The 12225-nt window shown below is 43.0% G+C and overlaps 1 protein-coding gene across 3 annotated transcripts in view; it reads left to right on the plus strand.

The window, feature by feature from the left end:
* LOC306665398 (UL16-binding protein 1-like) overlaps positions 1–12225 on the plus strand; it is a 162092-nt gene that overhangs the window by 135234 nt on the left and 14633 nt on the right. The gene's annotated exons all lie outside the window — the stretch shown is intronic.

Below are 12225 nucleotides of genomic sequence, written 5' to 3' on the forward strand. Positions count from 1 at the left end.
CAATGGGCCCTAAAGGAAAGGGGCAGATATGGAATGGCAGGCCTAAACCTTGGACTTACCCATGTCAATTAGTCCTAAATGACCAAGGGCAAGATTTGGGTATTCATCCCTCCAGGTCTGGTTTTCACCTGTACAACTAGTCCCTGATGGTCAAAACTGCAGGGTCAAAACTGCATGTGCACGGTTTCCAGTGATTACATCGTCCTCATTGTGCCCTATAAAACCAGAATCCTCTCTAACTGAGGACCATTTTCCCATCCAGAGAGTGGACCCTAATGGCACCAGAGTCCTCAGAAAAATAAAGGCTTCTATGAATCCATGGAGGTCTGCTTCCCGTCCTTTTGCACTTAACAAAAGTACCTTGTCTTTTAGAAAAAGTTTGAGCAGTCAGGCAGGAAATGCCCACTCTGCTGTTACCTTGAGGCTTCCAGGAAGAATCCTTTTTTTTTTTTTTTTTTTTTTTTTTTCCTTTTTCTTCTCTTTTTCTTTTGAGGTACTGAGGTTTAAACCCAGGGCACTCTACCACTCAGCTACATCTCCTGATCCTTTAAAACGTTTTTGAGACAGGCTGTCGCTAAATCATCCAGGCCCGCCTGGAACTTGAGATCCTCCTGCAGCAACCGCCCAGAAGCTGGGATCACAGGCAGGTGTTGCAGTGCCTGGTTATGATTAACCTCGAAAAGTTGCCTTTGCTCACTTTCATTGTTACCTCAAGGTCCAATCATTTCAACATCCATCCAACACCAGGTAAGTACCATTTAAATAACTTCAAGGGGCTGGGGATGTAGCTCAGTTGGTAGAGTGCTTGCCTTGCAAGCAGGAGGCCCTGGGTTCAATCCCCAGCACTGCAAAAACAAAAACAAAAAAAACCCTTCAAATACTCACTTCAGGCCAGCATGGGTATTACATATGGAAAATGACAACCCCCCCCCCCAAAAGTCAGACCTAGGAAAAGGGGTTAACAGAGAAAGCCATACACTGAGATCATTGATCCTTTCCCAGTACATTCTTTCCTAATGATAAAACAAACCCCCTTCTTTGTTCAATGACCCATTTTCCACCAGGAGAATTGTTTTCCGGCCCTCCACCTGAACTTGCTTATGACTTTGTTCCTGAATAAAGGAACAAAGGATCTGTGAAGTTTGTGTCAGGCCCGATCTTTTTGTGTTAACAGTGGGGAAGAAAGAAATGATCACCTGAGGAGACTCCATCTTCTTGATGAGTGGCTCCTGGTCTGCCACCTCTTACACCACCATTCAGAGGTTCACACACAGGAACTGCACACAGAGCCCCATCTCATGACTGGGACTCAGGCCTGTGGCATCAGAGAAGGGGGCACTAATTACTAAATTAGGAAAGCACTGCTGAGTCATCAGCTTGTCTAAGTGAAGGGCACTTGCATAGTCTCTTCATTCACCTCTTTCATTCCACCGAAGAGATTAAATGACAGAAGAAGTGGAAATCGATGCAGGAAAATCTTAAAAAAAAAAAAAAAGAATGCAACACTCATCAGTCATGAAAGTACAATCTACTACTCAAACTGTTTAGTCAACTGTGGAGCTGATTCCATCCCCTTCTGGTTTGAGTTTCGCAGCCAGGAACCTCCTCCTGACCCACTTGCTCTCCTTGACTATCTCCCGTCTGTTATGGTTATTATTTTAATTAGAATATCATGATTCTGTATATAAGTGGGATTCCTTGTGGCCCATTCATTCATGGACACAGCTTGCTTTGGTAGATTTTGTTCCCTATGTCCTTCCATCCCCTGTCCCTCTCAATCCCCTTCCTTTTTTTCTAATTTTTTAATCCATAAGGCATTTTTTTCCTCCCACAATATTAAAATATTGCTCCTTTCAGAGGATGCTCTCCATTTTTCTTACTGTCAAAATATTTCCTATCTCTTTATATCAGTAATCCTTATCTCAAAGGAATATGCTTGCTTTCTGTATGAGTTCAGCTTGTAGAACTTTCTTTCCAAGCTCTCTTTGAACTGTACTTTTCTTGTATTTTGTAAGAATTCTTTCATACAATTGTGTTGGTCTCCACTCTTGGTCTATAAGATGCTCTGTTTATATAACATATAGTGTCCCTGTCATTAGTATTCCACTATGAGTCAAAGTGCACTGCAAGCGGTGCCTATTCTTCATAGATCCTGGGTGAATCATCTGTTCAGTAGCCCGTGGTGGGAAAGGGGATGGATTGGGCTGTGAGAGTCAAAGAAGTGTAGATGTGGCCTGTGGTGAGTGACTGTGGAAAGATAATGGTTAAGTAAAAGTATCTGTTGGAATATATTGAGTTGAAGAAAAGTGTTTACAAACTGTTTTTACCTTTTTGATGTTGTTACTAGTAAGTTTTAAATTATATTTGTGACAGTCACTAGATTTCTCTTAGAATTCTCATCTACAGCTTCTGTGTATTTTGTTTCTATTGTATGTTTCTGCTGGTTCTCATTCTTACTGTTATATATGCTGATTATCATGGTCTATGTGCCCACACATATGCTGTTTTAAACTTTCCATTGAAAGAATGTGAAGTTTGGGATATTTCCTTCCTCCAGAATTACTTTCATTGTCTCGTATCACACTTGGTAGCCATAAGTTCAGAATTACTTACTTACATTTCAGAGTTAAGATATTTTGGGCCATGCAGAGGCCTTAAAGCTGGACTGGAGTCTATCTGAAGACAGGTTATCCTCCAGTTCATCCTTACTCTGAGGGTCCAGTCCTGAAGGATCACTACCCAAAGGGAGAGAATTTTTCAGGGTCTGTGGGGAGCCATCCATATGTAGCTGAATCAGACATGGTTGAGCCTTGGGACACAGAGGCCTGATTCCCAGGAACTGGCAGCCATGAGGAACTGTTCCTGATCACTGGGAGGGAGGAGTGACCCTGTGTGGGAGGGGTTCACTGTCCAGTTATATGCTAGTTTTCCTTGAACAAATGGCTCGCTAAACCCACCCCATCCTGTCCAGAAGAAGCCCCTCCATGTCCGGATCCCTTTACCTGTGTGACTATAAAATGAAGGACAGTTAGGCTACCCCATGTTGTTAGAGGCCAGATCTGGTATGATCTGATCTGACAAGCCCTCTTCCATTTGAAAGGAGTATTGGCTCTTGTGTGTTTATTGATTAGATAATTCTATGGGTAATCAGTTGATTTACAGCTAGTACACTGTCCTCTGGCTGTTAACCCTTCCCTTATCCACAGAGGATGCGGCTGAAACCCCTGCAAGGGTGCCTGCTTTTGGCAGGCCCTGAATTTCAGTATTTGCTTGTTTTGCCCCAGGAAGCTATCCAAACCTGCTTGAGTTACCAAGAGAGGGGCCCCTTTTGTGATCAAAAGACTACTGACATCATTGTCATATTCCTCCATCACAACCAGGAAGCCATCAAGTAAGGCTAGGAAACCACCACAATCACAACATTATTGCTGGCTGTGGACTCACAGTGTGCCTGTAAGCGTCTGTACCCTAAGAGTAGATACCACAGGCCCTGCTTTCAATCCTTCAAGTCAGTGACCACAGCCCAGGACCACTGTTAATGGTACAGCAAAGAAACCACATGTCTTCACAACCAGTGTGACAGCAGATACCTGGCCTCTGCTACAGTTCTGCCTCAATTGATTGACAGAATCTAGAGCAACTGCAGGAGTTAGGTTGCAAAGGATTCTGGGAAATGTAGTGTTTAGCTTTTATGGTTTCTGTGGTACAGAAGATACAGTTGAAGGAGGAAAGATTGGATGTCATGCTCTGGTTTTCTTCTTCTACCCTACAAAATTGAAGTGTCATTTTGTTATTGTTTGAAAATCTGCAAAAATAATATTATAACTTGCCTATTGATTTACCATATATATATATAGCCTATACATACCACATATACAAATTACCTTAAAGGTAGTAAGATCAGTAGTGATCTCAAGCATGGGTTCCAGATTCAGTCCTGTGTTCAAAATCTGTGTTTGTGTATGATGTGGCTACCCATGTTTCTTCAATGTCTCTCCCAGATATTTTATTTCCCCAACTCTAAAATAGGTGTAAGGACAGTCTTCCTTGAAGTACTGTTGTGAGACTCAATTAAAATAATGCCTGAAATAGTCGAAGTGTAGTTCCTGACTCATGACACCACAAAGTAAATTGCAGCTCTTTTTGTTATGATTAGCAGAATATCTCAGTGGTAAAAGCGACTCATATCATCTTGACAACTCAGTTAATTTTCTTTGGGTCTTTTTATTTTTTCTAGTAAAGGACAACTTATTAATCTGGGAAATATAAAGTAAAACCACAAGGAGAAAGCATTGAGAACCACTAGGCTGGCAAAATATGTAACAATTGGACATTATTAGTCTTGCAAAGATATGAAAGAACACAGGCTTATAATACAGAAGCAAATGCCACTAAATAAAATCTATCTTGGAAAATAATTTAGATTTTTTCAATAAAGATGGAATGCATGTATCTTGCACCTTTAATTACACTCCTAGTTACCTGTGTTAGAGAAATTTCTATAGAGAAAAATTTTCTGTAGTTTTAAAGTGAGTATCATGTGCAGTATATGGTTATTCATCTTATTTTTCTTTTATGTTTGATAAATATTATATTCATTTGCTACATACTTAAATTTCACAATTAAAGAAAACACATGCCCAAGAGTTTAAAGAAATTCTTACCTTCATAGTGTAAATCATATAATATAAAAAAATATTGTTTGATTCAGAATTGAGACAATTTCCAGTTGACCTGGGGGCAGTAGTATAGCACTGGCCTAGTATGTAGAAGTACTGTAGTTTGAATCTAGAATGTCCCCCAAAAGTCCATGGGTTAGGGACTTGGCCCTAAATTGGCACTGTTAGGACTTGGTGGGATCTTTAAGACAGGGGTGTGGGGAAGGGGCAGATGACACAGGTGTGCTGTTGGGAGCTCTGTACTTCCCACCATGATATGCTGCCTTGCTCCACAGGCCCAAAAACTATGAACCTCCAAACCTGAGAACCTTAAAAGTTGATTCACTCAGCTATTTTGTCACAGTGATGGAAAGATGGAGACCTGACTCATATAGTAATGACACCGGTTTGATCACCAGCACAAAATCCAAAAACAAACAAGAAAAAACTGACCTATTTTACACAAGCAGACAGTTAAGATCATGTAGATTAGCTTGTCTTGCTTCTCTCACTGAACGAGTCTGAGCAAAGGGTTAAAGGCAAGAAAGTAACTGGTACTAGTTATTCTTCATTTTTAAGAATCCCTATCTATGAAATCATAGTAAAATGCTTTTCCTAAAATTATTTTTAGGTACTTGTGGGAATTTGTAAATCTTTCATTACTGTTTTTCCTAGTTTTTTGCCTATTAGCCAACATTGTGGTTTAAAGATTATGAAATTTTGCTCTGTTCCTCACACATTTTATACTTTCAAAATGACTAACACTAACAAGTAAGAAATTAAATATTTACATTTAAATTACCTATTGTTAGTACAATGCAAAAACTTTTATGTACAAAAATCACAAAACAGTAATCTGAAAATCTTGATCTTTGCATTTCAGTTGGCCTTAGTACTTAATAAATAGTATTACATACTTTAATTAACTCATTATCCTTTAGTATTTGCAAATATCATTAATATGTCATGTCTTTAAATAGTTTACCAGTGTTATTTCTAATGAAAAAAGATATTTAAAATATTCTGAAAAAACTACAGCGCAAATAACAAAGCTGTGAAATGAGTATATAGTCAGTCCTCCGTATCTGTGGGTTCAACCTCCTCAGATTCAATCAACTGCAGACAAGAAGTATGGGAGGGATTTCCCAGGAAGTTCTTAAAATTCCAACTTTAGTTTGCCTCACACCGAGCAGTAGGCTGATTCCGTGGGAATGAAGTGACATGTGGGCCTCCTGCCATTTCAGAGATCCTCGATTTCTCCAGCACCTTGAGACTTGTTCATGTACTATGCAGTTAGACCCTTAGTGGTTCTATCTGTACTGAACACATACAGATTTTTTGTTTTTCTTAACTAAGTGGCATAATCTCAAACTAATTAAACACAGAATCAGAAATAAATCAAAAGCCCAGTGCAGTGGCACGTGCCTGTAATTCCAGTGACTGGAGAAACCTGTGTCTGGAGGATCCTGAGTTCAAAACCAGCCTCAGGAACTTAAGCAAGGCCCTCAGCAACATGGAGAGATGCTGTCCAAAATAAAAATTTTTAAAAAGGACTGGTGATATGGCTCCATGACTTTGCATCCTAGGATTTACACCCTGGTACAAAAAAAAAATCAGTTTAAAAAAAAGGATCTTCATGTGTTCACTTAATATTTTCTTAAATATAATCAAAGAGGTATATAATCAACAGTGTGCCTGTGACTATGTGTAATCCTGATATTTGAGATAGAGCAATAATAAACTTCAGGTGGGTTCAGTAATCTTTTCCAACACATGATATATGGATTACAAAAAAAAAAAAAAAAAAAAAAAGCCCCAATTTTCATTTCGTCTTTGAATCTACAACCTTTTCCAATGTAGGTTTGCAACCCCTTCCCTCAGAAATTACAATCTATGTCTGCAGTCCGTGAATCTGAGCTGGCCTCATGACCACCTTTGCCAGGAGACAGGGGTAGAAGTGACACAGCCCCAGTGTGAGCCTAGGTCTCAGGAGCCCTTGAGGGCCTCTGCTCACTTCCTGAATGTCTTCCCCCATCAGAGAGCAAGTCTGGGTTGGCTTCTTCATATAGTATCTTGCACTTTCAAAAGTAAATGCTTCCTCTAGTCAGTCGCAAATCTGTGTGAATGAGTGAAGAGAGAGCGGAGTGAGCGCAGCCAGAGCTGCCTCAGCCGCCCAGACCGCCCAGCAGGCCCCTCTGAGCTGCCTGCCCTGCTGCACTTGGGGCTCTTTGGGTCTTGATTTCTTGGTCTTTCAGATGAGGAAGTGTCCTCAATAATCTATAAGGTGGAGAGATCCAAGATGGCAGACTAGAGGGAGGCTGCGTTCCTTGTTGCTCCGTAACCCCAGTTTCAAGCAGAGAATATCTGTTTATCAGTGAGGCAGTTTTTGCTGCTTATTGATCGCCTGGTGTTTACCCATTTGTCTGCTGTGATGACCTGTAGTCTGCTGGCATATCCACGCCTTTTTTGAGAGCAGATTATTCACTGTCAGACATCTATCATCCACCATTTGCCTGCCTCTCGCCTGTCCATCGCCTGCCTTACCCCTATCCATCATCCAATGCTCGAGGTTCACCTCCTGATTGTCTGACAACAGTCAGCAAACTGATTGCCCACCACCAGTGGAGCACCAGCTGCCTGCTGATGCCTGGAAGTTCACTGTTACAGTACCGGCAGGTTTGATTACACATGGCTGCCGCCATTTTGAGACAACAGCCAGGCCCTGTAGGACCCCTGGCCGGACTGACTGAGCCCCATCTCCAGGATCCCTCAGCCCCACTGATCACTCCCTGCCTCTGGGGCCCTCACATCGACTGATTGCTCCCTGCCACCAGGACCCCCAGACCAACTGACTGTGCCCTATCACCTGGACCCCAAGCCGATTGATTGCACCCAGCCTCCAGGATCCCACAACCACACCAAACACACTGGACCTCCAGGACCCCTGCCTGACCAACCACATCCCGTCTCCAGGACCTCCAGCTGACCACGTCCACCCCTGAGCTGCAACTCCCCATTTACCAACACATTTCGAAGCCAGAGCAGCCATCTTGGATAATCCTGGAAGCCAGAGCTCAGATCTTTGGGTGGGGCAAATCCCATCCTGAGACGCCTGCTGGAGGCTTGAAGCTCATTGTCAGGTACCTCTCATACATCACGCTACTGAAGACTGGGAGGTTTCATTACTATATGACTGTTATACAGTAGATTTTCTTTTTTCTCCTTTTTAAAAAATTTAAGTTTTTATTTCTTTACTTTTCTTGCTCTCTTTTCCTTTTGTTTACCTGTTCCCTCAGAGTCTCTTTCTCCCTTTTTTGCATGCTAACATCCGATTTGTTTTGATTACACTCTCACCCTTTCTATTTTCTAGAACTTCTGTATATTCTTTTCTTACCCCATTAACAGCCACATTCTACGTCCCTCTTTGTCCTCCATTAGAAACTTCAGACCTTATTGCAAACCTGTTGGTTTTACCAAAGATAATATTTGAACACATTTTGTTTATTATGACAATTTTGTTATTGTCCCCATAGGGGCTATTTGGTCTAGGATTGCATAGTGTCTGATTTGGGCACTGCTAATATTGATCTCCCCTAAAGAAAGGATTTTGGAAACCTATAAGACCACTGTAAGCCTATAGAGGGAAATCTGCAATACCCCAGATCTGCACTGCTAGAGGGGAAGATACATGAACAACATGAAAAAACAAGGGAAGAAAATGATCCAAACAAATCTAGATTCTATATTAATAGAATCCAATGACAGTATGTTAGAAGAAATGTCAGAAAAGGACTTCAGATTATACATGATTAAGATGATTCGCGGGAGGTTTTCAAGATGGCGGCCTAGAGGGTGGCTGCATTTCGTGTTGCTCCAGGACTCAGGATTCAAGAGAGGAGATATTGGGACGCTTGGGACCAACTCAAAGCAGCCGGGTGACTCTCACCCCCTGGGGGGGCATCCCGGATGGGACGGGGGTCCCGGAACGCAGGAAACTTTGTGAAGTAGAACTGCCGGCGAGACGCCCCTCCCCCCGCTGGAGCGCCGTAGAGGAGGCCGCTCGGCACAGCGCTGGGACTCGGAGCAGCCACTGGGGCTCCGGCGGCTGCCCGGGGGAGGAGTGGCGGGGAGAACTGTGTGGACTCGGGACACCGGGGCCTGCCCTGAGGAGGAGGAGAGGAGCGTGGCCACTTGGATTCGGAGAGACTGCACCAGAGCTGCAGGCGGCTGCCAGAGGAGAAGCTGCGCGGCGAGCTGTTTGGAATCAGAACGACGCTTCTGAACCCCGGGGCCTGCCCTGAGGACGAGGAGGAAGAGGAGCGGCCGCTTGGATTCGGGTGACTACAAGGGAGCTGCAGGTGGTTGCCGGAGAAGGGGCTGCGTGGCGAGCTGTTTGGACTCTGACCACTTCTGAACCCCGGGGCCTGCCCGGAGGGGTGGGAGAGGGAGGAGAAGGAGCGCAGCGGGTCCTTTGGACTCGCAGTGACTGCATTAGCGCTCCAGGCGGCTGCTCAGAGGAGAGGGCGAGTGGTGAGTTGTTTGGTCTTAAAGTGACGGCTCCTGAACACGGGGGGGCTGCCTGGAGGAGAAGCGTGGTGGGACGCTTGGTCTTGAGTGGCCGCACCAGAGCTCCGGGCGGTGCCCAGAGGACCCGTGCAGCGGGTCGCGTGGATTCAGAGCCACTCACAGGGACTGCTCCTGAACACCCGGGGGGTTATCTGGAGAAGGAGGAGGAACGGGGAGGGTCACTTCGACTCGGAGTGATTGATTGCCCCGGGCTACGGGTGGTTGGTGGGAGGAGGAGGCACGAAGTGAGTTTCTTGGACTCCTAGTGACCGCACCGGCATACTGGGCGGCTGTCTGGAGGAAGAGGCCTGTGGCGGGTCTCTGGGACTCAGAGCGATTGTTCGGGGCCACAGGTGGCTGCTCAGAGGAGGGGCCACGCAGCCAGGCGATTAGGGGCAGAACAGGGTCCCAGGATCTAGGAGGCTTCTGGGTGGAAGAGCCGCACAGAGACAGGCTTAGGGCGGAGAGAAGGTTCCAGGCCTATGGGCAAATTCTCTGAGGAGGGGCAGCCTAAGGAGATTCATCTGCGAAGGGTGAGGCTCCCAGGCCCAGGAGGTAGGGCCGGGCCCCTGGAAACTTTGCAGAGGAAGGCAGCCCAGCCCAGGCAGTAGCTGTAAATTGAGGGGAACCTCTAGGAGGAAACTGACCAGCGAGACCTCCCCACTGGGTGAGTCTTCCCTGCCTGGTGAGGTTTCCCCACAAGGACGGTAAAACCAGAGACACAGGCCCAAACAGGCCTTGCCTCAGCCCACAGCCTAGGTCCCCTTTGGATGACCATTGGTCAACAAGTGGAGGCACCTCTGCCCACTAGCAGGGAATATACCCCACCTGAAGGCCACCACTCCTAGAGAGGCAGCTTCCTTGTGGAGCACCGCATTATCAACTTCCTCCAAGACTTCAGCCTACTGAAGGCTAAGAGGGGATATATATAGAAATCTTCAGGGACATTGTAAATCAACAGAGGAAATCTGCAATATCTCAGCGGTCCACTGATACCTGAACAATATGAGAAAACAAGGAAAGAAAATGCTGCAAACAAATCTAGATGTTACATCAATAAAACCCAATGACAGCATGGCAGAAGAAATGACAGAAAAGGAGTTCAGAATGTACATAATTAAAATGATCAGAGAAGCAAACGATGAGATGAAAGAGCAAATGCAAGCATTGAATGATCGCACCAATCGACAGTTAAAAGAGCAAATACGCATATCAGCAGATTTTTCAATCCAGACCCTAAAAGCTAGAAGGGCCTGGAACAACATTTTTCAAGCCCTGGAAGAAAATGGATGCCAACCAAGAATCTTATACCCAGCAAAACTTACCTTCAAATTTGACGATGAAATAAAATCCTTCCATGATAAACAAAAGCTAAAAGAATTTACAAAAAGAAAGCCAGCATTACAGAACATTCTCAACAAAATATTCCATGAGGAAGAGATGAAAAACAAAGAAGCAAATCAGCAAAGGGAGGAATTATCCTAAAGGAATTGTCAAATAAAGGAGGAAACAAGTTGTGTCAAACAAATAAATAAACAAAATTTAAAAAATGAACCAAATAACCGGGAAACCAAATCATTTCTCTATAATAACCCTGAATGTTAATGGCCTGAATTCATCAATCAAAAGACATAGACTGGCAGACTGGATTAAAAAGAAAGATCCAACAATATGTTGCCTGCAAGAGACTTACCTCATAGAAAAAGATACCCATAGACTAAAGGTGAAAGGATGGGGAAAAACATACCATGCACATGGACTCAGCAAAAAAGCTGGAGTATCCATCCTCATTTCCGATAATGTGGACTTCAAGCCAAAGTTAGTCAGAAGGGATAAAGAAGGTCATTTCATACTGCTTAAGGGAAGCATAAATCAGCAAGATATAACAATCATAAACATCTATGCCCCAAACAGTGGCTCATCTATGTATGTCAAACAAATCCTTCTCAATTTCAGAAACCAAATAGACCACAACACAATAATACTAGGTGATTTTAACACGCCTCTCTCACCACTGGACAGATCTTCCAGACAAAAATTGAACAAAGAAACCATAGATCTCAACAACACAATCAATAATTTAGACTTAACGGACATTTATAGAATATACCATCCAACCAAGAGTGAATACACTTTCTTCTCAGCAGCACATGGATCCTTCTCTAAAATAGACCATATATTATGCCACAAAGCTAATGTTAGCAAATACAAGAAGATAGAGACACTAGCATGTACTCTATCAGATCATAATGGATTGAAGTTAGAAATAAATGAAAGAGTAAAACACAGAAACTATTCCAACATCTGGAGATTAAACAATATGCTATTATATGATGAATGGATAACAGAAGATATTAGGAAGGAAATTAAAAAATTCTTAGAGGTAAATGAGAACAAAGAAACATCATATCAAAATCTCTGGGACACTATGAAAGCAGTACTTAGAGGGAAATTTATTTCATGGAGCGCATTTAATAAAAGAAGTAAAACTCAACAAATAAACAACCTAACACTACAGCTCAAAGCCTTAGAAAAAGAAGAACAGAACAGCACCAAAAGTAGTAGAAGACAGGAAATAGTTAAACTCAGAGCTGAAATCAATGAAATTGAAACAAAAGAAACAATACAAAAAATTGACAAAATAAATAGTTGGTTCTTCGAAAAAATAAACAAAATTGATAAACCTTTAGCCACACTAACAAAGAGAAGACGAGAGAAAACCCAAATCACTAAAATCCGGAATGAACAAGGAAATATCACAACAGACAGGATGGAAATACAAAACATAATTAGAAGCTATTTTGAAAATCTATACTCCAACAAAATAGAAAATTTTGAAGACATCAACAGGTTTCTAGAGACATATGAATTGCCTAAACTGAATGAGGAGGACATAAACAATTTAAATAGACCTATTTCAAGTACTGAAATAGAAGAAGTCATCAAAAGCCTACCAACAAAGAAAAGTCCGGGACCAGATGGGTTCTCAGCCGAGTTCTAC

This window comes from Sciurus vulgaris (assembly GCF_902686455.1).
Source record: "Sciurus vulgaris genome assembly, chromosome: 7".
In the NCBI taxonomy this organism is placed as follows: domain Eukaryota; kingdom Metazoa; phylum Chordata; class Mammalia; order Rodentia; family Sciuridae; genus Sciurus; species Sciurus vulgaris.